The sequence below is a fragment of the Xenopus tropicalis genome, chromosome 2 (genome assembly GCF_000004195.4).
Source record: "Xenopus tropicalis strain Nigerian chromosome 2, UCB_Xtro_10.0, whole genome shotgun sequence".
NCBI classification, from domain to species: domain Eukaryota; kingdom Metazoa; phylum Chordata; class Amphibia; order Anura; family Pipidae; genus Xenopus; species Xenopus tropicalis.
The window spans coordinates 79,013,689-79,041,455 of NC_030678.2; the positions used below are offsets into that span (position 1 = coordinate 79,013,689).

Below are 27,767 nucleotides of genomic sequence, written 5' to 3' on the forward strand. Positions count from 1 at the left end.
TGTTTACAAAGTAACAACCAGGAGTTCAGCAAATGCCGCTTTCAATAGCAATTACATTTACAAATACGCACTAAAATTTTTTAATAAATTCACATTGAAAAGTTGTTTGGAATTATGATTTCTTTTATTAGGCAAAAAATTACTTTTGGGGTTGACATGTCTTTTAAGTTTTAAACAAATATTGTTTTTTCTGTATCCCTTTGTAACATATCAGACAGAGGAAGACAACAACTTGAGGTTAAAAAAGTGAACATAATAAAGTATTTTCCTATTTTTACTGTATAAAGGGGAAAATATGAATGTGACAAACTGTATAAGAGCACTGTTCCAGATTCTGTATAAATGTGCAGAGGTGTAAAATTTACAACCTACATTCTAGTACAGGTACAGAATCCGTTATATGAAAATCAGTTTTAAATCTTCCACAAAGTCCATTTTAATCAAACAATTCTAATTTTTAAAAATGACTTCCTTTTTTGTGTAAAGATAAAACAATAAATTGTACTCGATCCTAACCAAGACAGAATTCATCCTTACAGGAGGCAAAACAATCCTCTGGGGTTTATTAAATGTTTAAATGATTTTTTAGACGACTCCCTATCTGGAAAACCCCAAGTCCTGAGCATTGTGGATAACAAGTCTTGTACCCTGAAACATAACTTTAATTTTGCCAAGAATTTCCTTGGGTTACAAGTCATAGCCGAAAAAGTACTCTGCCACACACATCGCTTTCCTGTAATTTAACATCCTATTGTCAAATTAATAAAAATCAACAAAACAAATACATGTTTTATTTATATTTAACAGCAGCCTTAATTATTTTTTTACCTAATTTAACATGTATATCTTGCTATCTTATATTTGTTCTTTTTGTTCCCAAAGGGATCTTACACAAAAACTTGTCATATTAGCTTCAATGCAATTTGAAAGGCAAATTTAAACCATAAAACTAAACCATAACAATTAAAAATGTCATATTTTATATACTGAACTTATTGCACCAGCCTAAAGGTTCAGCATCTCTAAAACAGCAATGATCCAGGCCTTCAAAGTTTGTATCTGTATTTTACTTATCGGTCTTATATTGTGACATTTGTATTCTATGTTATACATTGGTCTGATCTCAGTAACTGACACAGAGCATATTCAGTGAATCAGCAGAAGAAAAGATGGGGGGGCTACTGAGGAAATATTTGGAGGCACAGATCTTCACTGCTAAAGGGCTGTTTCCTTAGGGTGGTACAGAAGCCCAAAACATAATGTACAACATTTCTGCTCTAATTTTTAGTTAAGCTTTAGTTCTCATTTAGCTGCATAATCCACAAACCTAAATAGCTAAATGCTATTACTGTATAATGCAGCCCACTGTAGCATATACATATATGCTTCATCAATATCAAACCTATGAGCGCAGCCTATACAATTTCTATGCTGTTTTTCAAAGCTCCAGTACTAAATAATTCTGCACATTATTCGCAATTTATGGCACTTGTACACTGGACAATAACAGGAATTTAGCCTGCTGCATTTATCAGTAACCCAAATACAAGAGAAAAAAATGATTAATATTCGCCCTCCATTATCCCCAATGAGAATTGCATGAATGCCCTAGCACTGTTCGGTTAAGAATTATCATAGAATACAATAAATGGTGATTTTGAACATTAGGGCCCCTTGTAATTGGGCTGCAAGATCAGTATGTGAAGCTGCACTAAATTACAATTTAAGAGCAGGGTTGACATTACTGCTGGAAAACTGAAAACCATTATATTGATGGAAAATTTTTAAATGCCTCCGCTGCGGTTTTTCAGGAATAACCAAAAACTGTGCTACAGAAGGTTTTAGGAGTTTGGCAGCACACGTTTGGGTAACTAATATGTAGCAGGAAAGACATGCTAATGAATGTTAATAAATAAGCCCCAAGTGTAGGAAATTTTAAGGACCAGCCTTCTCATGTCCAGTTGCCCCATTTAGCAGCCTCATATACATCACACTAGTTATGTTTTATGTTACAGCAAAACCACTGTAAACATAGCAGATGGTCACAGAAGGTCAAGTAGTATCATTCTGATTATTTTAGTAATATTGGTAAAGAACAAAACTACTGGCCATAAGCTAGCACAACTAGCCATAATGTGTCATCCCTTGTGGTTTTACTTTCCACTATGTCACACTGATAATCCAATAAAAACAAAGAAACAACTGGTTGCAACAAGCAATTTAGCACCTATTCGGTCCCCCCAGTATACATATCTAAAATGTTGATGTTAACCAAGCTAGCATAAATTCATGTTTGATGACAAAACAACCCTTTTCTTTCTGTTAAAATGTTTTAGTAGCCTTAAGGTATGGTGCATTATATTACACCGTAGATCCCACAGCCATGTATGCATATTTGTAAAAACACTGCTTTACTAACATAAGCTAGTACAATTATAATGAACAAGTCACAGTGTAGTTTTGATTACGGAAGTATTTCCAGGCTTACTTTAGCCTTTGGTAGAGAGGAAGTGTCTATATATAGCTAGATTTCCACCCCCGCATTGCTTTCTGGTGCCCACGCACACTCTAACCCATGTCTATATTTAGCTGCCTGAGAAATAGCTCTACATGATAACATAGTTCTGCGGATGTGGTAAGATGGGGAAGTTTAAAAACGTGGTAACATGACAATGACACAGACGTGGGATCAAGTGAAGTCATCATACACCCACTAGTCTTACAGTCTTAAGATAACAATACATATATTCAAATCCCTTCCCACTCAACAGTAGTTGATGTCATAACAACTGCATGCACAGTTTCCCCTGCCTGCGACTGGCTGGACAGCACAAGGCATAAAATACAGTTTCAGTTAGTGTGATCAATTATTTATGGTGAGGAGTTGCGTTTGAGACATTGATTTTGAGATTTACAAGGCATATTCTTGATCTGTGTATATATAGATTGGAAAGCAGCAGAAGGAGTTAAAATAGCCCTGTCATTCTATCTCTGTTCTTTTCCACTATTACTTCTCTTCCAATATATACTATAAAATCCACTAATTAAAACAGACATAGACTGTTTTATAGGGCACAGTTAAGTGTTATATTTGTTTTTAATATCTCTGTACTACTGATGCGCAGGTCAGACAAAATTGCAAGCCTAACCTGCTCCTAAGTGACCTAAATTTGCCCCAGCCCAACTCCATCTAATGTATATATAACTCCATCTATTGTATATATAACCTGACCCTGCAGGTTGGGGAATTGGCCACACCACTGGCATCACCAAGGGGGATGGGGCAGCAGGAGAAAACAGCTCTTAAAGTGGTGAAGGGGATAAGGGAGCAAGCACAGAAATACGGGCATTACACCTGCCATCCATCCAAACCCAAGCAGACCTCTGGTAACCAGAACTCTCACTGCACCTAAATCATTGTGTACTTTTACAATTACCCAAACGTTAGACAACTGCTGTTTTGACTTAGGTCTATGAACTATGTACAAGAATTAAAAGGGTATGATGTAATACGTACACACATTAATTAGTTTATGAGATAAAAGACAATAGGGGCAGATTTATCAAAATGAGTTTAGAGCTTAATACATAATAACCCACATGCTATAGAAGCATATTTATCAATGGGTAAAAGTTAGAACTCACCATTTAATAATCATGCTTCTAAAAATTCAATAGGAATGAATAGACTATGGTTGAGTTTTTATGTATTAAGCTCTAAACATTTTGATAAATCTGCCCTATAGCCACCAATAAGCATGTACCATTTACTGATCACCTGTTTTAAAGCAAACACCTTATTGGCTCTAAGTTGGCAAACTTAGCACCACTAAGAAAACACAATTAAATAACAATCACATGGCTTGGCCAATGAAAATATACCATATGCCAGTTTGAAAAGTTTTTCCAATATATAGAAAATGCAGGACTATGTAAGGGCTTAGCTGTGTGCACAAAGACAAGTATTAAGTTTTAAAGTATATTAGGCAATTAGGATTAGTTTATGCATGTAAGATAGACCCTTGTGCCTCACTTATATAAATGAGAATAAATTATCAAAAATAATGAAAACACTAATACAAATCTCTTATTAAAATCTGTATTACCTACAACAAATAATTGCTGCTTCCCTGCTTATGATTTAGACTAACTATGCCTGCAGGATCTCCCACCCAGCATATGCCCACAACCATCACAAAATTCACTATATAGTTGCACGGAGGCAAGCTGAATGCAGATTATTGCTGTGAATTAACCTGACTATGGAAAGAATGCTTAAAAAGGATTATTATAAGGCACAGCTAGAAATATTCTTCACACATAAACTGCAATTGTGATTTAGTTAAGGCTGCCATCCAAGCATTAGTGTTTCTGGATCCTCAGTAACAGCTGGCCTTGTGTTTTTTATTTAGGGTTGCCTCTTCACTAGCATTGTGCCAGCCTAGTGTTTATAGCACTAGTTAAAGTGATCTAGACCCAAAAGATTATTTGAAGTAAAATGACACTGAGCACTTTTGTCATTCATTTCTTTTCTATTGAGCCAGGCTTTTGGCTCAGTGGTTCTATCTGAAAGTTATAGAGTTGGCAACCATAGGGTTATCTGACTATACAGTAGTGCATATACAGGGTTGCTGACACTCTGACCTTCAAAGAAAGCTGTTGAGCCTAAAACTGTTAATATCCAACTGACTTGACCAGATTACAAAAAGATTTTGTACTTACTTAATGTTATAACCATGTTCTCTATTCTCAATAGCAAAATATAGAATAACTGAAACTTGGTTTTGCCTTCTTCAAACTTATTTTAAGGTACTTTGTGAATTATTTGAAAAAAAGTGCAAAGGTACCTTTATTTTTGGCCACAACTGTAAATGTCTTTAAGTAATGGTCATAGCCACCATCAGTGGGCATAGAGCCCCATGGCAGAAGGAAAGACCCAAGCAAGGCAAAGACACAAATTAGGGTTCACAACAGGGACAGGCTTGTGGGTTTTTTGCTTGTCTGGGGTGGTTTCTACAATGACATTCTTTTGGGAGCATTATTCCTCTTTTAAATACACTGCAGTCACTATTATGCATTTAGGCAGGTAGAGTCCTCCTGGCAAACCAGTGCTATTCATCACTTCAGAGAATATGTCAACACTCCATTAGCAGTAACCTTTATACCTCTGCAGGCTCGGACTGGCAATCTGTAGATTCTGGTAAGTGCCAGAGGGGCTGCTGTCAGTTGTCACCAAATGGAATCCATTTTGTTATGATTCTGACAAATAGTTTTTGCACTGACAAGGCACAGGCACAGTTTGGAATCAGTGTTCGAGTTAAGGAGTTATATACTTCCTGCTTTGGCATTCACCAGAACCTTTCCATAGCCTACCATAAATGAACTGTTATTTCCTTTTTTCTACGTCACAAACCTTTCACTTTTAGTGAATATGGATAGCTTTGACGCAGCAGAAATTTGATTAATTTGAGTGGAACAATATAGAAGTCATTGAGCTCTCTAGTATTATTAATTCTTCTATTGATACTTGTTGCAGGTGATACCATGGCTGAATGTTTAATCATACATTTTTGTCACCAACTATCGTGACTCAAATAGATACTTTTATTAATCAAAAGTGGTATGCAGATACCCCTGCCATATACAGGTATGGGATCCCTTATCCAGAAAGCTCAGAATTATGGGAAGGTGTAAAGTCACAATTTCAAGCAAATAATTCTTATTTTTAAAAGCAATTTCCTTTTTTTTCTGTATTAATAAAACAGTGCATTGTAGTTGATCCCAACTAAGCTGAATGAATCCATATTGGTGGCAAAGCAAATCATATGATATAGTAATACTCCGATTTCGTGCACACGTAAAACCCCTCTATGGAGAGATCTGAGTCCTAAACAAGCCAATGTGCATGTGCAAATCCTAACTTATTGGACAAAGAGAAATAGCTGACCAAGGTTGCACTGTGTGTTATGAGCTCTCTTCCTATAAGTGCTTCATCTCTGATGCTATCTGTGTACTTGGCCCCTGCTAAATTTGTAACACTTGCTGTCTTTAAAAAAACATTATTGCAGCAGTGCAGGCCTTGTAATTACTGGTGTATCTGTGGTCACACATGCTGTGGGAAAGCAAGCTGTTCAACCCTGCTCCATAAAAGAAAATCTTAATACTACAACTGGGATTTCAGCTTTTCCTTCCTGCAGGTTAGACAGCAGCATTGCTATAGTTTCAGATGTATTACTTAGTTGCAGTGTGATGCTCTGGGTGTCTGTGGCCACAGCGTGTATCTAAACTGTATCTAAACTGTATCTAAACTGCTTGCGCTACCAGTATCCACAGCATTTTATATTATGTGGTTGGATTCCAAGAACCTCTCCGTCTATAAAGTTAATTGAGGTGCCAGTGCCCACTGTTTCTAATTATATAATGTGCTTGGGGGTTACAGTTCTTACAACTTTTGCTGTATAATGCTCTTGGGGTGCCAGTGCCCAGTGATTCTCACTATATAATGTGCTTCTGATGCCTATGCATTCATAGGTAATCATGCTTGGACTAAAGGCTGCAAGAATGTTTAATGATATTCTCCAGCTCAGAGCTGGCCGGTCCCATTGCCAAGCCTACTCTTAACTAATCACAGTCTATCAGAAATATTTTCTCTGCAGCTATTTCAGTCCATGTTTGGCCACCCAGCCTACTCTTAATTTGAGTATATCAGTAAACTTTTCTTTGCAGCTTTCAGTCTTTAAGTTTCTATATATAAACTTCAGAAGGACAACACAAACAAAATAATTAAGAAGGGTTAGGGTAACAGAGAAATCAAGGGAGAGAATGGGGCAATGGGAAGAAGGGAATGAGAATAGTAGGAAAGCAAAATGGTTGAAATGGTTGGAGCAAAGAGTGAAAAGATGAAGCTGGGAAGAGGGGCGAATATATGAAATTGGGTAGGGAAAGAATGAGGATAATAGAGCAGAGAAGATATATATATTTAGATATATATGTCAATTAATGCCCAACAGGTACTACCATTGATAGTATTCTTTAATACACTGTGATCTTCCTACAATAGACAAATGTATTTAAAATGTAAAATGGCATTAATACAATTCCATTTCTAGGAGCCCTAGGGTGCAGCCCCTATTTCCCATTCTATTTTAAAAAAATTAAGAAACATAAAATTTATCAAAAATGGCAAAGTGCGTTTTATTCATTTTACAGCTATTTGGAAGTTGCTTTAAAACCAACCAGTACATTAAATACAATCCATTTCCTGAAGTATATTTTGTGAACCTAAAGTAATTAAGGTGATTTAACTTGAAAAAATTACCATTTACTTAAAACTTAACACCTATCCTATTGGCTGGGTTTATATTTATTATGAGTGGCTTTTGCATAGTAAAATTAGACCTGTCTTTCTACTTTCCATACATGTATGTAAATTGCCAGACACAGAGCAAAGTGCTGGTGGGTGGGTTGTGTCCTGCTGAGTAAAAAGAGGAACTAAATCATAAAGATAAAATACAAAAAATACAAACATTCATGAATGTTTACAGAAACTGTTAGTTACCTCAAAATATAAAATGGGTATTATACAGTAATGAAAATCTGCTAGTATGTATTTGTATGTAATTTTCATGTTTCATGTATACACCCCTTTATTGTAGAACACTGTAGAATATGCTTTAGAAAGAAAAGTGTTAATAATGAACATTCCTACATCTTGAAACACTGCTACCTTGCCTTTTTCCTAAGCCTTTCTCATATTTTAGCAGTAAAGGTTATGAGTGATGTGTAATCTCCCTAGGGAATATATCAGCACTATTTAAAGTATAATAATTAGCTATATTACTGTGTATTGCTTGTATAGGTTTGTTTTCTTTATTACTAAAAAAGCACACTACATATTGCAATACTTTATGTCTATTTGTTTTGTTTTATCCAATTTCTAATACACATGCCTATGCTTGGGCTGCTGAGCTAATTTTTGGCTGACCATTGCTACATAAGAGAAGCAGTTTCAATAGATAGTCCTGTGATTCCAATGCATCACAACTAGTCTTTCAGAAGAGAAACTCTCAGAGGCAATAACTGTACATTTAAAAGAGAAATAACCTTTTCTACAATTAGAAGTTGTGTGGATCCTATGGATAATTAAATATAGGCCCAGTGTATTACGTTTTTGTGCCATATACATATTTTGATGCTTACATTTACATTTGTGCAATGGCAGACCATAAATACATGCCTAATAAGTTAGCCAAAGAAAAGAGTGGGGGGTGGCAATAACATTGTAAACATATTTTACCTTAATAAACCAATAAAAAGTATAATTTACTTTAAATAATAACAAATACTTATATTTCGATTGCCCTTAAATAGTTTCTCCTTCATTACCTATACCAATAAATAAATAAATAATGCTATTATTTACATTTTCCTTACGTTTTATGACGTCTCATAACTAAAATGTGTGTTTAAAATTAAAATAGATACACAAGCTTGCATTAACAAAAATTTTTTTAAAAAATGGCTATTAAATTTCTATCCTTTTTAGTGCTGTATGAGGTGATCCTAGGACATGAGGGAAGGAGGAGATTTTCAGTGTTGTTAGCTGGCACTGTAGAATCGGATGAGACACACACACTGCACCTGCTCAGCCACCCCGGCTGATTCCTTACTGCATCAGTAATGAAGCTGTATGGAAGACACACAGTGGAGTCCCACTCATTTATCGTGACTCTATTAAGACCAAATAGATCAGCCTAACAGCCTGGCCCTATCCATCTGCCTTTTTTGTATCTACTTTAAAAACCTAAGATTCTAGCTTTTTCTTGTAATTATTTTGATATTCACAATGTCAACCACCTTGGCCGAGAAGCTATTCCGTTACTGTAAGACCCCCAGTTTTATTCTTTCTTAATTCAATATTCTTGAATTTTTCAATACATTTATTAATTACTGAGTACAGAACAATGTTAAGCTTACTGGGTACTTTTCATAAACAGACAGATTTAAATGGATTTGTGTTTAAAATGTCTTTTTGTATACATCTTCTAGAACAAAAGGCATAATAAGCTTGGTATAATGAGATCTTAGCTCTTGTCCATGTGGTCTGTACTCTGAGACATAATCAAAAGTACTTACAATGCAGACAGTGAACACCCTAACCTAACATGAAGATGTGGACTAATAATGAAATTACAGAATATATTAACCATTGCAAAATTTAAGGGATAATATATATGACTTTATAATACAACACGCTGTAGCGTTTTTTTCATCACTGTCGCGATTTTTTCGTATTTTGCACGACTTTTTCGTTGCCGTCACGACTTTATCGTATTGAGCAATTGTAAACGGCGGAAAAACCAATCCGAATTTTTCATGATGGCGATGAAAAAGTCGCGGAAAATATACGAAAAAGTCGTGCAAAATACGTGGATTAGTAAATGTGCCCCTAAGTGTGGGGGGCTGGGGCAAGCATTACCGCAGATTTGACCAAAGAAGCTTGTTGGGCTTTCTGTGCCCTTGAACACATAAATTAGGATGGCTTGTTAGCAATCCAAAGAATCCAAGAGAAAAGTGGCAACAATGACTGGTAAACTGTGGCATGAAAACAACAGAGCAGTGCAGCAGAGAATGCATGAAGAGTGGATATGTGTCACGGGGGTTCATTGCTACATAAAAGGATATGAAGAGGAAATGAAAAATAATCAGAGAAGGCACAGGCTAGAAATACACAAAAAAACAATTTGCTGTTTGGTTACTACTGGTAACTGCAGTAGAGTTATTTAGAACCTACAATAGTAAATTAGCCACATGACATTAAGCTGGGTTGGTGATATTAAGGGTTGTTGAATGTAATTTTCATCACACTTTATTAAATTAAAGTAACACATTTTCATTTTAATGTTTTTAAAAGTCTACAATGTTCTTGAACAAAAGCTGCAATTTTACAATTTTTCCAAATAATCAAGTTACTAGTAGGAACCACACAGCAATTAGCTCTGATCAGTATACTAGAAGTCAGAAGATCATTTCAATTACTTTCATCACAAGTCACCACCCACAATTTCTAAATCAGCAGGTAAAAAGGCCTACCTTAATTAACAGATTTTCTGTGCAGGAATACTATGCCACTTTGTATTTTCTTCCTGCAGTAGGGTCTGTAGAAAAAGGAAACATTCAAGCTATAACTTAATACAGTTTTAGGTTCCAGACCATAACATGCCTGCAGTCCCATTATAAAAAGTATGTCCATCCAATCAGAGACCAGCACCATTATCCTGCCCAATATAGAATGCATGGACACCCCACTATTTAAAGGGGATCTAAACCCAAAAAATAAATTTTTATAAACTTACCATAAGTGGTTTCTGAGATATTACCAAATTGAATATGAATGTAAATTGCAAATGTGCTCAGAGAAGTAGCACACATAAATTTCTTTGATTTGTTTTAGGTTTAGATCCTCGTTAAAGAGGTAGTTTACCTTTAAATAATTTCTGGTATGATACAGACTGATAATCTGCAATTTGCCTTCATTTTTTTATTTTTGTATATTTTTAATTATTTAGTTTTTTGAAACTTTTATTTGCTAGGGTCCAGTTTACCCTAGCAATCAGACAGCTGACCGAATAAGAGATGTAAAGATGAATAGGAGAGAACATGATTAAAAAGAAAAGTAATTAAAAGTAACAATAAAATTAAAATTATTATACCCTCACAGCAATTGCTTTTTGGCTGCCTGGGTCAATGACTCCTTCTGAAAGCTGGAAAGAGGCAGAACAGGAAGATAAATAATGCAAAAACTATAGAAAAAATAAAGAATTAAGATCAATTGAAAAGTTGCTAAGAATAGTCCATACTCAACCATACTGAAAGTAACTGAAAGGTAAGAAAAGTACATCTAAGCCAATATTCCCTCTAAGCTGGTCGCTTGTGCACAGGAACACAAATTGTGAGACCAGCGCACACAATAATTTGTTGTGCACACAAGGAATTTTGTGTGAAAACATATAATTTTGTACTGGGCACACATTTTTAAAAAGTGTGCACAAAAGAAAATTTTTGCACACATAGCCAAGAAGAAATTAGAGGGAACATTAATCTAAGCCATACCTCTTGAAATTAGTTTGAAATGATCTTTTATAAAAATCAATTACATTTTTAATTTCATGATAAAACTGGCCACAATGATAGCTTACATTAGAAAAGAACAAAAACAATGATACTTTTGCACCTTGTCTATATCAGAAAAAATGGATTCTGCAGTGTTTTGAGCATATAAAATACAGCACCTAATATAAAAATATAGTACAGGTATCGGACCCCTTATCCGGAAACCCGTTATCCAGAAAGCTCCGAATTACGGAAAGCCTGTCTCCCATAGACTCCATTTTAATCACATAATTCAGAATTTTAAAACTGATTTTCTTTTTCTCTGTAGTAATAAAACAGTACCTTGTAATTGATCCCAACTAAGATATAAATAATCCTTATTGGATGCAAAACAATCCTACTGGGGTTAATTAATGTTTTATTGATTTTTTAGCAGACTTAAGGTATTGAGTTCCAAATTACGGAAAGACCCCTTATCCGGAATACCCTTGGTCCTGAGCATTCTGGATAATGGGTCCTATACCTGTATATAAATAAAAATATACAAAAATAAAATGCAACACACATACCATTAGTATATGTCCAATATAATAAAAATCTGTAAAAACAATAGTTTTGTTTTTTTCTGGCCTTCAATTTGTATAAACTCGACATGGTATAAATTCGAATTAAACTCGATCATTGTTCTATTTATAAAATGTAACGATAATGCTTGAATCAGTCATACGAGAATTTCGAGTTTACATTTGAAAATCACAAATTATTCAAGCAGAAAATATCATTAAAACTCGAAAGATTTTAACCGACATTTGTTTCCATGAATCCTCTTTATTTTTCCCAAATAGGGGCTGCTCCAGCAGCGATTGTAGGAGCATTGGCACTCACACAATAATGTGTTTAAGTTTCACTTAAAACTGGGTAAAATGGAAAAAAATACAGGATTAATTTTCCCTTGAAAACATGTGAAATAGAAACTATGAATGGATTCACTTCCTCTTGAAATTGGGTGAAACAAACACAAATTGGGGGATTAACTTCTCCTTGAAAATGTGTCAAGGGCATGCTGTCACTGACTATTCTATTCCACTACTATTCCTCATAGGACTCAATGGTACTCGAAAAATCAAACCTGCCTATTTTTTCTTTTTTTTTTTTACAAAAAAAAGTTAACTATTAATAAATAACAAATTATGGGAGTTATTTTCGAAAAATTTCCAAAAAACTCAAAAAAGTTTTCAAGAAACAATATCAGAACTGGCAAGGCCCCATTTGTAAATCGACTTTTTCTCTAAATTGTTTAGTAAATGTGCCCCTATGTCTCCAAATTTTAAATTGGATAATTGGTAGAACCCAGTAACAATTCCAGTTATAATAATAATTTATTAATGTAAGTATGCATTGTGGCTGGAGCTTTGAATCTTACCAGATGGTTCTAGCAAGAATACAGCAGTGCATACTCTAAGAACAAAACTACTAAACAAATTATTATTGATAAATACATCTTGGTCCTAATTAGGTTGATTGTATTACCATTTATAAACAGCGAGCTACACAAGACACTGCAAAATATTTATGAGCATGATTCTTCCTTCCTCCCACTTCTCCAGCTCTGTCTGTCACATTTAGAGCATAATAACAGCAGTTCGCCAGCATCTGCTTTACTACACATGGAATGTCACACAGAGACAAAGACAGAGGGAAGCAGTGGGACAAAATCTCCCCCTGCAGCCACAGCATGACAAACACGTTAAAAAAAACACAACCAGAGATCCTCAGTGGCAGTAGGGTTTTTATATGTATGTGACAGTAACGGCCACAGAAAATAGAAAGATCTAAGACACATTTTTACTATGGATGATTTTGCAGTAAATATTACAACAAAGGTTTTCAATTTTTTCCACTATAATGCTGTTCTCAAAAAATATGAACCATCATAAAACCAATAATGGATTTGGATTTTGCAAATTGTGAACATCAGCCCAAAAGACTTCAATAATCTATCCTTAAACCAGGAATGCCAGTCTAATTCAATCTCAAAAGAATATGCAGCACTTATCAATTGAAGCATGAAATGAACCCTAAATTTACAAACAAATGGGAACTGAAATTTTTTTCTGGCAGATTGGGAGCAGTGCTTCATATTGTCTCAAGTGCCTCCACGACAACTCAAGAAACGTATTATAAAATGATTGTTAGATAGTATTTCTGCATGGAGATCCTTCGCCAGGGGGGGCATTTATAAATGGTCTCTTTCTGATTGGATTTTTAGAGCTAAAAGTCACTGAAAAAAAGATGTGAGTTTTTCAAGACTTACTATGCATCAAAATGTCTAAAAATCTGAATCTGACAATTTGCCAGCTAAAACCTGCCAAGATCATGTAGAAGTCAAAGGCAGATGTCCCTTGCCATTGGGATCCTTCTTTTGCTTCAAAATTGTAGAGTTTTGGTTTTTTTAAGCTGTTTTTTTTTGTGTGACAATTCAAAAGAGAAGAGGTTTCAGCGCAACAATTCGAAAAAAATCCACAACTTTTGTGCAACTTTTTCCTGCACTTTTTCAGTTCAGACATTTGTAGAAATAAGTTTTTTCGAATTTTAAAAATAAAAAAAGTGACTAAAATGTTAGAGTTTTAGTAAATGCACTCCCAGATGTTCCCTGACAAGTACCCAGTTTGCTGGGGATGTAATACAGAAAAAGCCACCACACTACAATATGGCAGTGTTGTAGGCAGATCCAACCATTTTGGACACAGGTCATCAAATATATAAAGACCCAGCAGTTATACTACTTTCTATGTTGCCAGGTCCAGTCATCACTAAAAAAAATCTCTTCCTCCTATTTCATATTTAAGCAGCCAGGGAAGGAGCCAAAGACAATGGAAATCTACTCTAACCCCCAATATAACGGAGTGGTTAGGGAAGTACTTTAAATCATAACAATAGAATATCTCACATACACAATAAAAGGTCAACCTCTGAAATTTACAGAAAATATCAAATTAATTTATCTGGGATTAGACAGGATATTCATGATTATCATACCATGTGTATAAAATGGGAGTTTAGTTGTTAGTGTAAACATAGTTGGACTAACTGTATTTTATGCCAATTTGTCTCCCCAGCTCCCACCCCAATCTTATTCCTTATAGAACCATCTCTCTACACCCATTTTGTTCCGATTACTGTGTGACAAAACGGAAAAATCCGAATCCGATAATACGCCAGCTAAAACTTGTGGAGATCAAGTAGAAGTCAATAGCAGATCTTTCTTTTGCTTAGGGGTTTTGGATTTGTGATGCTGAAGAGGTTTTGATGCGACAATTTGAAAAAGTCGCAACTTTTCTGTGACTTTTTCCCGCACTTTTTCAGTTCAGACTTTAAAGTAAATGTCAGACATTCATAGAAATTAGTTGTTTTGAATTTTGAAAAATAAAAAAATTAAGATATGTTAGAGTTTTAGTAAACGTGCCCCTAAAAGTATGGCCTGTGACCTACTATTATGGCGGCATGACCCCAACCAACACATCACCAGTTATATTGTTTTTTCTCTTTCCTCCAACTTTCTATTCTTTTATATTTCTCTTCTCCTTTCAACTACTACCCTCTTCATGTGCACCCTTTTACCTTTCTTCTCCTCTATCATCTTTTCTTCTCTCCCCTCCTCTCTACTCCATTCCTAAATAATATCCCACATATACTCTCTCATATGTATCTGCTTTTCCACTGTCTTGTAATCTTGGCACTTTTATAGAAATTATCTCCTTTCCCTTGTTTAGTTAGCAGCCATTTCATATCTGTGCCCTTATTGGGTCAGTGTGTGGCTCTCCCCAGCCCTTGTCTGGAAAAAGAGGTTCAGTGTTGATAAGTGCAAAGTTATGCACTTTGATAGAAGTAATATAAAAGTGAGTTATATACTAAATAGTAGTGTGTAGGGAGTATCCTTAACTGAGAAGGATCTGGGGATTTTTGTAGACTATGAGGGAGGACTGGCAACTGGACATGATTACTCTTTTTCTCTTTCATTTCAAGCAGTGTATGTGGTTTTTCATTGTGTGGTCAGTGAGGTTGTAGAATATCCTGCTGGGTGATGTGATGGCAGATTCTAGTAATGCCTTTAAGAGTGGCTTGGATGATTTCTTGAACAAGCATATTATCCAAGGCTACTGTTATACTAAAATCTACAATTGTAGATTGTAGAATTAATGCAATGTGGATTGGCATGAATTTTGAAGAGGAGCATGTTGTTTGGCAACTGAAATGTCCTTGAATTTTTCCCATAGCCTCAGTATAAAAAATGTATAGTCTAGCCCAGTGATCCCCAGTGGCTTGGGAGCAGCCCCCTTAGATGTTGCTTCCAGTGGCATCCAAGCCACTGGAGGCACATTGTGATTGCATAGAAACCAGATGTTTAGTAGGTATTATACAAAATCAATAGTGCATTACTAGAAATACAGGTAGGGGATCTGTTATCCGGAAACCTGTTATCCAAAAAGTTCAGAAATAGGGAAATGCCATCTCCCATATACTCCATTATAAGCAAATAATTCTAATTTTTAAAAATGATTTTTTTCTCTGTAATAATACAATAGTACCTTGTACTTGATCACAACTAAGATATCATTAATCTTTATTGGAGGCAAAACAATCCTACTGGGTTTATTTAACCTTTAAATGACTTTTTAGTAGATTTAAGGTATGGAGATCCAAATTATGGAAAGATTCCTTATCTGGAAAACCCCAAGTCCCAAGTATTCTAGATAAAAAGTCCCATACCTGTACTGACACATTATGGGAACATGTCAGTATGGACACCACTAGGGGGCTATGTTGTATGTACCAGTGGATTGCTGATAAAAGTGAGCTGTTCACCTTGTGGATTGCAACTGGTACTTGCTTGCTTCCCCCAAACCTTTTTACTCTTGAATGCAATAAATTTCCAGTTTGAATCCTGCTAATAAAGGGTGTTGTATTCATGTTTCGTGCTAGTTTGCGACACCTCACACTTGTGGTATGACATAAATTAAAGGTGAACTAAACATGGAAATATGTGGAGCAATACCATAACTTATTAAGGGGCTCAGATTCATCAGACTCACAGTTTAGACTCAGAGTCTATCCCTTAGGAAAATCTGGTTCACAGTATACATAGTGAGGCCACACGGAGCAGCAGTTGGGCAGGAAGAAAGCTTACTAACACACAACAAATCTACTTATTCACTACAAAGGCAACATCTATAGTAGTTGAGGGAATAATAAAACCTAGGTCTGCCAATGAGTGGAATTATTGATATAGCAGGAAAAGGTAGCAACAGTACCACAGTGCTGCTCACGTTGTGGTCTTCAAGCTGAAGTTCACCAACAGCTGAATGACCATACATTTTACTTTAAGATAATATTCCTACTTGATATAAATAATTGTCTCTACAAAGTCTGTTTTGCCCTGAGCACTACCACAAAGATGTTCCAATTTTTTAAGGCTTCAAGCACACAAGCATCTGTTACTGCAATGGTCCCCCCAAACCCTGTTCTGTATGACTGGCATCAAACTGGAGCAGAAAGAAAAATAGGGTCCTTTGCTTTCCAATGTGACAGACACATACATATGCTAAATGAAAACTGAACAAGAGAAAAATAGGTCAACCTATTTTTGGATATCAACCTAACATATAAATTGCTCATTTCTAATACAGCAAATTGTATTCATGATTCCTACAAATGTGGTATTTTGGTTATCTAATTTTTTAGCTTCACTTTCCCAGAGCATCCTTCTAATGAGTTTGCTACTGGCTGCCATATTTTTGATCACACACACACTGACTTTCCCAGTAAAATGCTTGAAGCTGCTGCTAATTGTATGAGACTAAACTCTGGAGATGTAGAAAAACAAAAGAGGTGAATGATGGAGATCACTGCAAAACTGATATTACATTTTTAAATATTTCCAAAAACCTATTAATTAAATGTCAACCATAGCTGATGATATGTTGCTGTAGGACAATAATGTGTCTTAAACCAGTAATTCAAGGTTCCCGTGCTCATGGCAATTATTATAAGAATATACCCAAGTCCATCTCCTAAAGGCTAAATTACACAAGGAGACTTCAGTTTGATTACCATGTAACCATGTGTGACAGCAGAAAATTTGAAGGGTGCTACAAAATCTGATCAGATAAAGTGAAGCCAAAACCTATATCATTTTAACATTTTGGATAAAAATGTAGATTGTAGAGTTCCCTACCAACAGTTTTATTGTGCTGTGCAAATTAGCAAAAAATCATTTAAATGCCCTCCTTTTTATAATGCCAGTCTTGGTTTGTTATTGAAGTATGCCAGGGAAGTAGTAGGGTTCATATCTTCTTTTAACCCGGCAGTACACTGAGACGACAACTTGAACATTCTGAACAATACCCCTACTGGTATAAAAACCCTTGCAGTAAGATTTTTTTTTTAGCCTGCTGTAAGAAACAAATTAGGTAATATAGTATACATCATTGTCTCCAAACAGGGGCATCATGTTACTTATGATTTAAAATCGTTTTCATTATCTGGTAAAAAATGTTATCGAAATTCCACCCAATGTCCATTTTTCACAGCATCCCATATGTTTCACTGTTGTTTACTTCATCAGATTTCTTCTGCTGTTTACGATGCTAATGTTGGTTTACCTGTTGCCATGGAAATGAAAAAAATAACAGTTCTTTTACCCTTATAGTTGTCTGAAAGGACCTGAAAAGATTTATAGCAATGATGTCATGTTTTCCATGTCATTTTATTAATCAAGGTATCTATATACAATTACATTTTTACCTATTATTTATATACCTAGCAATATCCAGCAAGCCCTATGTACTTCACACCAGAAAGTAAGACCGTCCCAGGAAAAGCTGGGCATAATATATTTATGATCCATTAAATTAAACAAATGCTACAGGTAATTAAAAAAAAGTAGTAAAATTGTTTTAATTCAACCTTGTGCATGCTGGCTTAAAGCAAATCCATATTCTAAAAGCAAAATTACTCTTCTGTTTATCAACTTTAGGAGTGCAGTAGACATAAAAGGGTTGATTCACTAAAGTGCGATAACGCTTATTGCATGCTTTTTTGCATTAAAATTGGAACGGAAAAAAACTGTGCGAATCGCTACAGTATTATCGCATGCGTGAAGTCGCATATCGCATGTGTTAAATAGCGCGCAACCGAATGCGTTAATTTTACCACATTGCATTAATTCTCGGGCATAAATAATACTAACGCATGATTCACAAACACTTAGACGCGCTAAATATTGTATTAGTCTGTGCGAAAATTAACACCTACTTGGGGCAGGCGGTAATTATAAAAAAGTAGAGTTCATGAGCTTTTGGCAACACAATATAGACTTTGAAGTCTGATTTATTCAAGTATGTTTTGGCCCTATAGTGATGTAGGGAAATGGTCATTTTCAAAAAAGTAGTTTTACGAATGTAATGATGTGTATGGCTAATATGCCGTGCGCGCGCTAAGTAGCACACGTGCGTTAATTAGCGCGTGCAACAAGTAGCGTGCTGTGTTGTGTTAATTAGCGCGCGTTGCATCAAATACCTCATGAAAATAGTCTTTGCGACTTAAATAGCGCAAACAGCATCGCGTCTAAATTAACGCAAATATCCTTTTAGTGAATCGTGCATTAAGACGCGAAAAATAAGACACGATAAAATTTTTAGCGCATGCTACAAATAGAGCTCATTTTATCGCACTTTAGTGAATCAACCCTAAAGTTTCTTGTTTCCTTCTCTACTCATTTATACATTGTTGTTTTCAACTTTTCCTTTACCATACCTTCATATTTTAGGCCTTGTGCCATCTTGTGTGTGACAGATCTCTGTCAGGAATCCAGATCCTCTTGACTCAGGTCAGTCCCACACAACCACGCCTAACACAAAATCCAGCTATTTTGAGGTCAGTCTTAGTGGCCATAGGATATACATAACAAAGTGTATGTAATATGCATAATTTAATATACCTGCAACATTGTTCTGACTTAAAAGGGGCTGATCAACTGTTGGACTACAGCATGGGATTAAAAAACAAAAAATGCAATAACCAATTCCTTACTGTCTGGCCTTCTATACCACAATTTATAAATAAAGCTTCCATTTAGTATTGGCTCTTCTTTTGCTCTGCCATTCAGTTTCCACAATACAATATAACAACTTATCTGCTAAACTCTACAATATTTCTCCTCTATACATTTTAGCTGGTGTCCTATTAAATCATATTGATTTCAAAAATATCAAGTTGTAAAATATCCATGTCTTTTGAGTAAATTTATCTGATTAATAATGGGATACAATAGACTATATAGGCTTTATTTTATTCAGCGCTATAACTATGGCTCACTATAAAGACTAACTACTGATAATGTTGTCTTCATTAATTTAAAAAGTAGCTTTTGGCAGAAAGCCCAGAAAAGTTAACAAGCTGCGCATTCCATGTGCATCAAGGCAGATTCTGCAACTGCCACCAGAAGTGTCACAGGGACGTGACAATAAGGTCCACAGAAAGGATCTGAGATGACACTCTCTAATGCACTAGATGCTTTGGGAGACTACTGATCGTTTAATTGATTTTCCCACAGGGAATATTCATTACACACCTGCAATAAAAGAATATATCACAACAAACCCGTAAAGGAAACTTAATAAATGACTTGCATGTTTAAATAGCTAGCAGGGGCTTTTGCTTTCTTTGTTAAAAGGTCAAGTCAGAGCAGCAAGAGAATGGCAGTCTCTCACCTTAACCTACCTTCTGAGCTTCCCTGAAGCAGCCCAGCTTTTCCAAGTCACTGACATATCGCATATTCCATGTGCCTCCTCAGACAAAAAGGAAAAGACCATAGCCTAATGAACCTGAACGGTACATAGAGTAGTTTGGGAACGATGTCTACACACATATGAATCTTTATGAACACACTACTCTGGGCCAACAATTATTGTGATTTTAAACATGTTTAAACCATTGGTTTAGATGGATAATAGAAAATATACTAAACAGAAAAAGATATTTTGTATATTTAAGATAATGATGTCTATATCACAGAGTGGTTCCACATTATCAGTAAAATAAGTTTTAGTCACATCTTAAAATAATGTGTTTTCTAATTAATAGGGTTATAATCTGAAAGAGTTAAGTATAGCATAAATAGATTTTGTTTTACTTGAGTGCCAAATCCTTTCCTCCAGCTTCAATGTGTCTGTGTAGCCTACAATGAGGCTAAATTAGTGGTTCTTATCTAAATTATTAGCTATTATTATTACAACGTATCATTAACACGTTTTTATAATGCATCAACACTGTACCATATATGGGTATATACAATGCACACACACATTATGTACAACGACAAAGAAGATTACAATACAAGAGGTGAAGAGTGGCCTGCCTAAAAATGAATACTGTCAAAGCCTGCAGCCTAGGAAAACATTAATTGTTATAGGGACACAATCATCAGATATTGTTATTTTCTTTTTTATTTATTTTTTATCATTTTAAAAGTGTGCTTGTAATTAGGGTTTTTCTAAAGCATATTTATTTTATTTGTTCCACCTTTCTTGTGTAAACAAATAATCAAACTGCAGTGTTGTCATATATGGCTATGGCCACAAAAGTCCGATTCTCGGCCACCTGAATAAATGCAGGCTAATGATCAGCCCTCAAGGAGAATGCGGTTTTAATGCAGTTTCGTTTATTAATTTTGTTGCAAATACAGGTATGGGACCTATTATCCAAAATGTTTGGGACCTGGGGTTTTCCGGATAAGAAATCTTACTATAGTTTGCATCTCCATACCTTAAGTCTACTAAAATATAATTTAAACATTAATTAAACCCAGTTTTACCTCCAATAAGGATTAATTATATCTTAGTTGGAATCAAATACAAGGTACTGTTTTATTATTACATAGAAAAAGAAAATAATTTTTAAAAATTGTGAGATGGCCTTCGTGTACTTCGGAATTTTCTGGATAACAGGGCTGTGGAGTTGGAAGCAATTGTGGGTACCTAGAGTCAGAGTCGGTGGTGCCATAAACTGAGGAGTCAGAATTGGAGTCAAAGGATTTATGTACCGACTCCACAGCCCCACTGCATAGCGGGTTTATGGCTAATATATTCTTTACCTGTATACTTAAATGAGGAAGAAAGCTGATATTTAGTAATGTACTTATGAGTCATTTAATGGGGGGGTGAGAAGGAAAGAGGTAGCCTGCCAGGCAAAGTAATCATGTGTTGCTGCAGCTAGTCCACATTTTGGGGTACAATAATATTCCAACAATAATATGCTGTACCCCTAATTGCGTCTATGTCATGTAAAGCAGTGTGTGCAACAGCACACATTTCTACAGCTTATTTAGTCTAGATTTTGCTTTACCTTATTGCACTCAATACTGATCTTCATTCTGGTGGTTACAGACCAATTGGGAATCAAGATGGCACCACAATGCAGAAAATATCTAAATAACACCTGGATATTTTTTTTACAGCAAAGTGTTCCAAATTGCTGTAAGCTCACAGCAGAATGCTCCCTTATAGTAATTCTGTGCTAAATGCAGTGTATGCTAAACATTGGGGCTGATCTACAAACACAAGTGCTACATTGTGCACCAGTGGCTGATTTTCTTTTCACACCAGTGTTGGCATATATGGTTATGTCCCTGCCAGCCCTTACATTCCTAACAGTATTAACTTGCAGGCCTGTGCTAAAAGCTTAAACTACAATCGATGTTGCTGGTGCCAATCTATGGGGCACATTTACTAATCCACGAACGCTCCGAGCGTTCGATCGGCGTATTTTCGCCAACTTTGTCGTACCTTGCGCAACTTTTGCGTATTTTTCGTGACTTTTTCATACTTTGCGACAAAATTTGTGCGACAAAATCGTATTGTCGCGCCGAGTACGAAAGTTTCGGATTCATTCAAGCTTCGGTATGGTGACTTTCCTTGGGCCAGGTTGGAGCTGCAGAGTGCCATTGATTCCTTTGGGAGGCTTCCAAAATCATGCACAGAAGGAAAGGTTTTCCTGCATTTCCTGCATTTTACGATCGTTCGGATATGAAAATTTTGTGACTTTCCGATCGCTAATACGATATTATCGTGACTAATATGATTTTTTCGCAAGCATATTCGTGATATTTGCAATCTTAAGAAATTATCATATCCAATCCGAATTTATCCCATTAGGGATTCGAACTCGCGTTTTCATGAATGTGCCCCTATGTCTATGTATAATGAAGTAAGGATATATGTTGCCAGTTTTGTTTGGGTAGGAGCTTGTAACTGTAGCGCAGGGTTTCTGATCAGCAAATGGGAATGATGCCTGACATAAACAACACTGAATAGTCTAAATAAGCCTCTGAGTTTGTATAATAGCATTCATAATCCAAGTTTAAGAAATAAATAGAAACCAGTATTTTTCTATAATTAGAATAATAGGCAGCGTATATTTTCTTTCTAGTAAGAACATCATAACGGCATGAAAGGTAATGGAATGAAAGGTATATAATATTAATAGGCTTTTAATAGGCTTTCACTCAGCATCAAAAACAATTATGTTAACCAGTTTTATGAATGAAATATGACCCAGAATCCTGGCTTCTAACACCACATATCTTATGGTGGGACTGATGCAGGAAGTAAAATTGAAAAGGAAGTCTCATAATAAGGCCTTGAATTTGTTATAGAGGATGTAAACCAAAAATTCTTGGCAACTTTTTAGTATACATTCATTACACATTTACAGTGTAAATAACACTGCAAATTTACAAATAGTAAATGTTTTTGCTATGAAAGGCCTTTCTGTCTGCCCCTTGCTATTGGCTGCTCTCCTGGTTGTCACTTTTAACTATGTAAACAAAACTAGCTGTGCACTGTGGGAAATGGAGTCATGGCTGTTGCTGTTTTAAGATTCTGAAGCAGCAGTACATGGAGGGGCAGAACAATACTGCTTTCAATTGCAGTTACATTTACAAATAACCAGAATCACTGAAATATGACTTACATTAATATAAAATTGAGATGCACCAAATCCAGAATTTGGTTTGATATTCAGCCAAGATTCAGCCCTTTTTAGCAGGATTTCGGTCGAATCCATGGTCCTGGCTAAACTGAATCGGAATCCTTAAAATTACGAGACTTTTTGTCACATAAATATGAAAGTAGACACTTTTTGCCGCGCGTGTAGAGCGCAGTTCTCTTTAACCCTTCTTTAGCCCAATTTGCATATCCAAATTAGGGTTTGAATTCATTTCGGTATTCGGCTGAATCTTTCACAAAGGATTCAGGGTTTCGCCACCCCCCCTCAAGTCACTGATTGGCTACTCACTGTTTAGAGCTTAGAGAGCTGTAACGGAGGAAGTAGTGTTATGGCCATTTTTGGACATTTTTGCCTAACTAACTATATTGAAAACATTTTTTATTTTGCGCAGTCTATCTATTTTGCAAATTATCATTTTTACACTGATCTGCTTCTTTAAGTTGAAACTAGGCTGGTAACAATAAATTATAAAAATATAAAAAAGCGGCACAGAGATGAAAAAGCAATGTCACTATTTTTAAACCTGCTGGAAAGATGTGAAAGTTTTCAGATACTTTGTATCATTGTGCTACTAAAGAAAACACATAATTTATCTAAGGCTTATCTAAGTTTTATCTAAGGCAACCCAAGCCTTCAAATAATTTGTTGATTAGTACCCAGTTTCTGTCTGATATCAGAGGATCTCCTAATAAAGCTAGCACAAAGTGGTTAATGAAAGTGAGAAAATGGTGCAACATATAGATGAATTCAGTAGATTTCAGTTGGCAGAAATAACAACAATCCTGCCTCTCTCCAGCCTGAATACAATTCATCATTATTGCTACTTTTCTTAAATTTTATAGAACTGAACAAAAATACAAATAAAAGCAGAAAGAAATAAAATCACCTACATGAAAAAGCTAAAACTTCCCTTTAAAAGCAAGGGGGGGGGGTGGATATGAATCTCTGAGGGACATAATTCCAGCCAAAGACGTTAAGCAATTCAGGAGGAGCAGGGAAGTCATGCTATTTACTAGAAATGAAAGAGAATTTGCATCTGAGAAATGCAGAAGCACAAAAAAAACTAAAGTAAGTTTAGTATCTAAGGCAATGAACAAGGAGAGGCTGCATATTTTCAGTAGTATGGATAAATACAATGTACAGTTGTAAATCAGTGTATATGTCGGCATAAAACTAGCAAATATGTGAGCTAGACAGAGAGACATATTTGAACCATGAAGCAATCGTTAGTTTCATTCCAAGTAGGTGGAGCCAGACTGTGTTCTACTGTGATACATACAAAATATTTGTAGCATGGACTAAATTTGTGTTATTTAACTTTTTTTGTTCCATATTTACTGGTGCTAAAGCCTTTTGGGATGCAGTGGTTACTACTGTCATTATTTCTTTTCACAACTGAAGGCTACATCTAAACTACTTTTTTTAATTTAATGCCAGAGTTTAAATCTGGGCATGTTACTATCAGGATGAACATTGTAGTTCTATACATTGTAGTTGTATTGAATATCTTAAAGAAACAATCAGAGAATTCAGCCAGTAGGAAGTGTAATAGATGGGTGGAACTTCTCAATAAATCAGTCCAAAACACAACTTTTGTAAGCACAATCCTTCCAGAATTGGTGTATAATTCACTGGTACATTCTTAATTTTTATATATGTTCTTTTACTCTTGTTCTTTCACCTGCACAGCTTTATAAACTACAAACCCAGGACCCCAGAATACCTTCTATGGCTAACCATATCACATGCAAGTATTCTAAAGACTATTCAGTCAGTGGTTTGGATTACAATGTATCCAATTTTCAAACTATTTTTCCATGGGCGGATTTTCATTAAGGCTCCCCAAACATGCCTAACACATCCCACCAAATTAAAAAAAAAAAAAAAAAGAAAACAATAACAAAACAAAACCTGTAGTCTGCAGTATGTCCTTGAGGACTTCATATTGCTGAGCCATCAGTGGCTCCACTGGGGGCACTGTTTGGTTTGCTCATACCGCCCTCTTAGGAACAGCAGGTATGGCAGTAGTAAGAAGCTCCCAACACCTGATTCTGCCTTATGGTCAGGAAGACTCAAACTGATTTGTGAGAAGTAACTGTGCCAGCAAATCAAAGTGAGAGCACAGAGAGATGGCAGCACCTGCAAGCAGGTATTGGTGGATATTGGCTGTTATGGAACACTAGCAGTCAGCACCCTAAGTATGTTCTTTTATAATGTACAATTGTCTTTACAACAAAGGTCAGTGTCCCTGTGCAGGAATTTGTGTGATGTAATAAATGTTTTACATCAAGGTTCCCTCAACATTTTGTGAGATTGCTGCCTGGTAGGAGAGCCATCTTTTTACATAGCACTTGGGCTGTCAGAGTGATCTTTCAGAAGCAGAGGGGGAGACTTGATGTGAAATTTTATTGGAAGCAAAAGGGATTCCTGCACTAACCCTGAAGCAAATATTCTTATTCTTATACTTTATTCTTTTCCAGAACAGCATTGGTACTATGGAGAACATGGGGATTAGGCTTCAACATATAAGGAAAAAACTAAAGCAGAGCATGCTTATAGTTTTTACATGTAAGCACCATACTTTTTTGTAAATTTGACAATATATATCTTTTTCACACAATACTGCACCTTTAACTCCATGGATATTGTAGTAAAGCAAAACCTCAGTTTTACAAACCCTGATTTTAAATTTCCCTCATTTTACACAGTTGTTTTGTAGTCCTACTATGTACTATATAAGGTATAATACATCTACCAGATTTTACATTTTCCCAAATTTTATATAATCTTTTTTAGGTCCCCTGAAAAGCATAAAATGGGGGGTCTACTGTATTATAATTACCCTGCACACTGAGTGTTCCAATTTTTAAATTAGTTGGCCATATAGTAAAAACTGCGGAACACGTATCAGACCCTCTATCTGGAAACCCATTATCCAGAAAGTTCCGAATTACGGAAAGGCCATCTCCCACAGACTTCATTTTAATCAAATAATTAACATTTTTAAAAATGGTTTCATTTTTCTCTGTAATAATAAAACCACACATTGTACTTGATCCCAACTAAGATATAATTAATCCTTATTGGAGCCAAAACAATCCTCTTGGGTTGAAATTACTGTTTAAATAATTTTTTTAGAAGACTTAAGATAGGAGATCCAAATTACAGAAATACCCCTTATCCGGAAAACCCCATGTCCCGAGCATTCTGGATAATGGGTCCCATACCTGTACTGTTTTAGCCAGTGGCAAAAATAAAAAACAAACAAATACAAAAGTATTGCAGAAAAGATACTCATTTTGGCTAAAATACATTATAAGCTTTTTGAGCACCGGGGCTCCTTTGTCAAACAAAATACCAAGCGTGTATCCTATATTGGCACTTGAATTATAATTTTTATTTAACTTTACATATGTTTTCAGTTGTTTGGCTTTTAGCCTCCCCAAACAGATAATTTACCCTCCACTTATGCATTTGTCAGATAAAGAAAGTTGTAGAAGACCTGTAAAAAATTGCACCCTAAGCAGAGAAACTGTAAACCTTAAACCATAGCAAAAGTGAAAGCTGAACAGAGATCTTAACAAGATTTTTGGGAAATCCATACAAGAACAGGTGGTTCTGCTACTTGTTCAGATAGGCTGTATCTAAGCCACTGACTGATCCATATGTGTTTATGTGCAAACATGCATGTAAATGAGGATCAAGAGCAGAATTTGATCTTAACCTCTCTGTGCATTTCTCCTGGCTTGTATACCCTTATAGATAATCTACTTTAGTCTTAATACTTGAAACAAATCTCTTAAGTGCATTATATAAACAGACAAGAGCAGGCTACATACAGTCTAACCTTAGCATGTTATACTGTTCAAGGGAGCAGTTCAATTCTATAATGAAAGAAAATGTCATTCTAAGCTTCTTTCCAAACGCTGTTAAATATACTAAATATATTTAATAAAATGCTCCATGCTTTCATAGTTATATGTAATATATAAAAAGCAGTTTCTGTCTCTTTCAACTTACCCCTCTCCTTTCCCTAACTACTCATACCATTGCAACATTGTATCTGTAGTCAGCTCTCCTCCAGCCAAGGTTCCAATTCCACAATGACTTGCGTGTGAGTGTGTGTGAGTAACAGATCTGTGAAGAAGGAGAATAGCAGAAGTGTGCAAGGCATTGTATCAGCAAGAATCATGGCTGGAGGAGAGCTGATTTTTAAAACATTATTTCTGTAGTTTTTCAAAGGAAATAATACCAAAGGACAGATAGAACTGCTTTCCACTGCAAATATATTTACAAATAATTTAGCATGTTTGATTAGTACACATTAATTAAAGATTAAATTAATTACATTTTGTGCTAAAAAGTTTTTTGGTTAGATACCCCTTTAAATACATTAGTTTCAGAGCAAAAAGCAACTGGTACTTCAAATTTGACACTATTTAAAATAACATTTCCAAAGCTCCCTAAATATCAAATTTGGTGATAACAAAATAAAAGTTTTCATTACAGTTAGTTAGGCAAAAATGTAATCTATAAGGGCTGGAGTAGGCAGATCTTCAACATAATAGCCAGAACACTACTTCCTCCTT

General features: G+C 35.5%; 1 protein-coding gene across 3 annotated transcripts in view; it reads right to left on the reverse strand.

The window, feature by feature from the left end:
• hivep3 (HIVEP zinc finger 3) overlaps positions 1-27,767 on the reverse strand; it is an 80,651-nt gene that overhangs the window by 47,225 nt on the left and 5,659 nt on the right. For 2 of the 3 annotated variants that reach the window (XM_031896894.1, XM_012957355.2), the window contains exon 2: positions 10,093-10,157. The exons of the other annotated variant lie outside the window; for it this stretch is intronic. The gene's annotated coding sequence lies outside the window, so the exon portion shown is untranslated. The remainder of the gene's footprint in view (positions 1-10,092; positions 10,158-27,767) is intronic. 3 annotated transcript variants of the gene reach the window in all.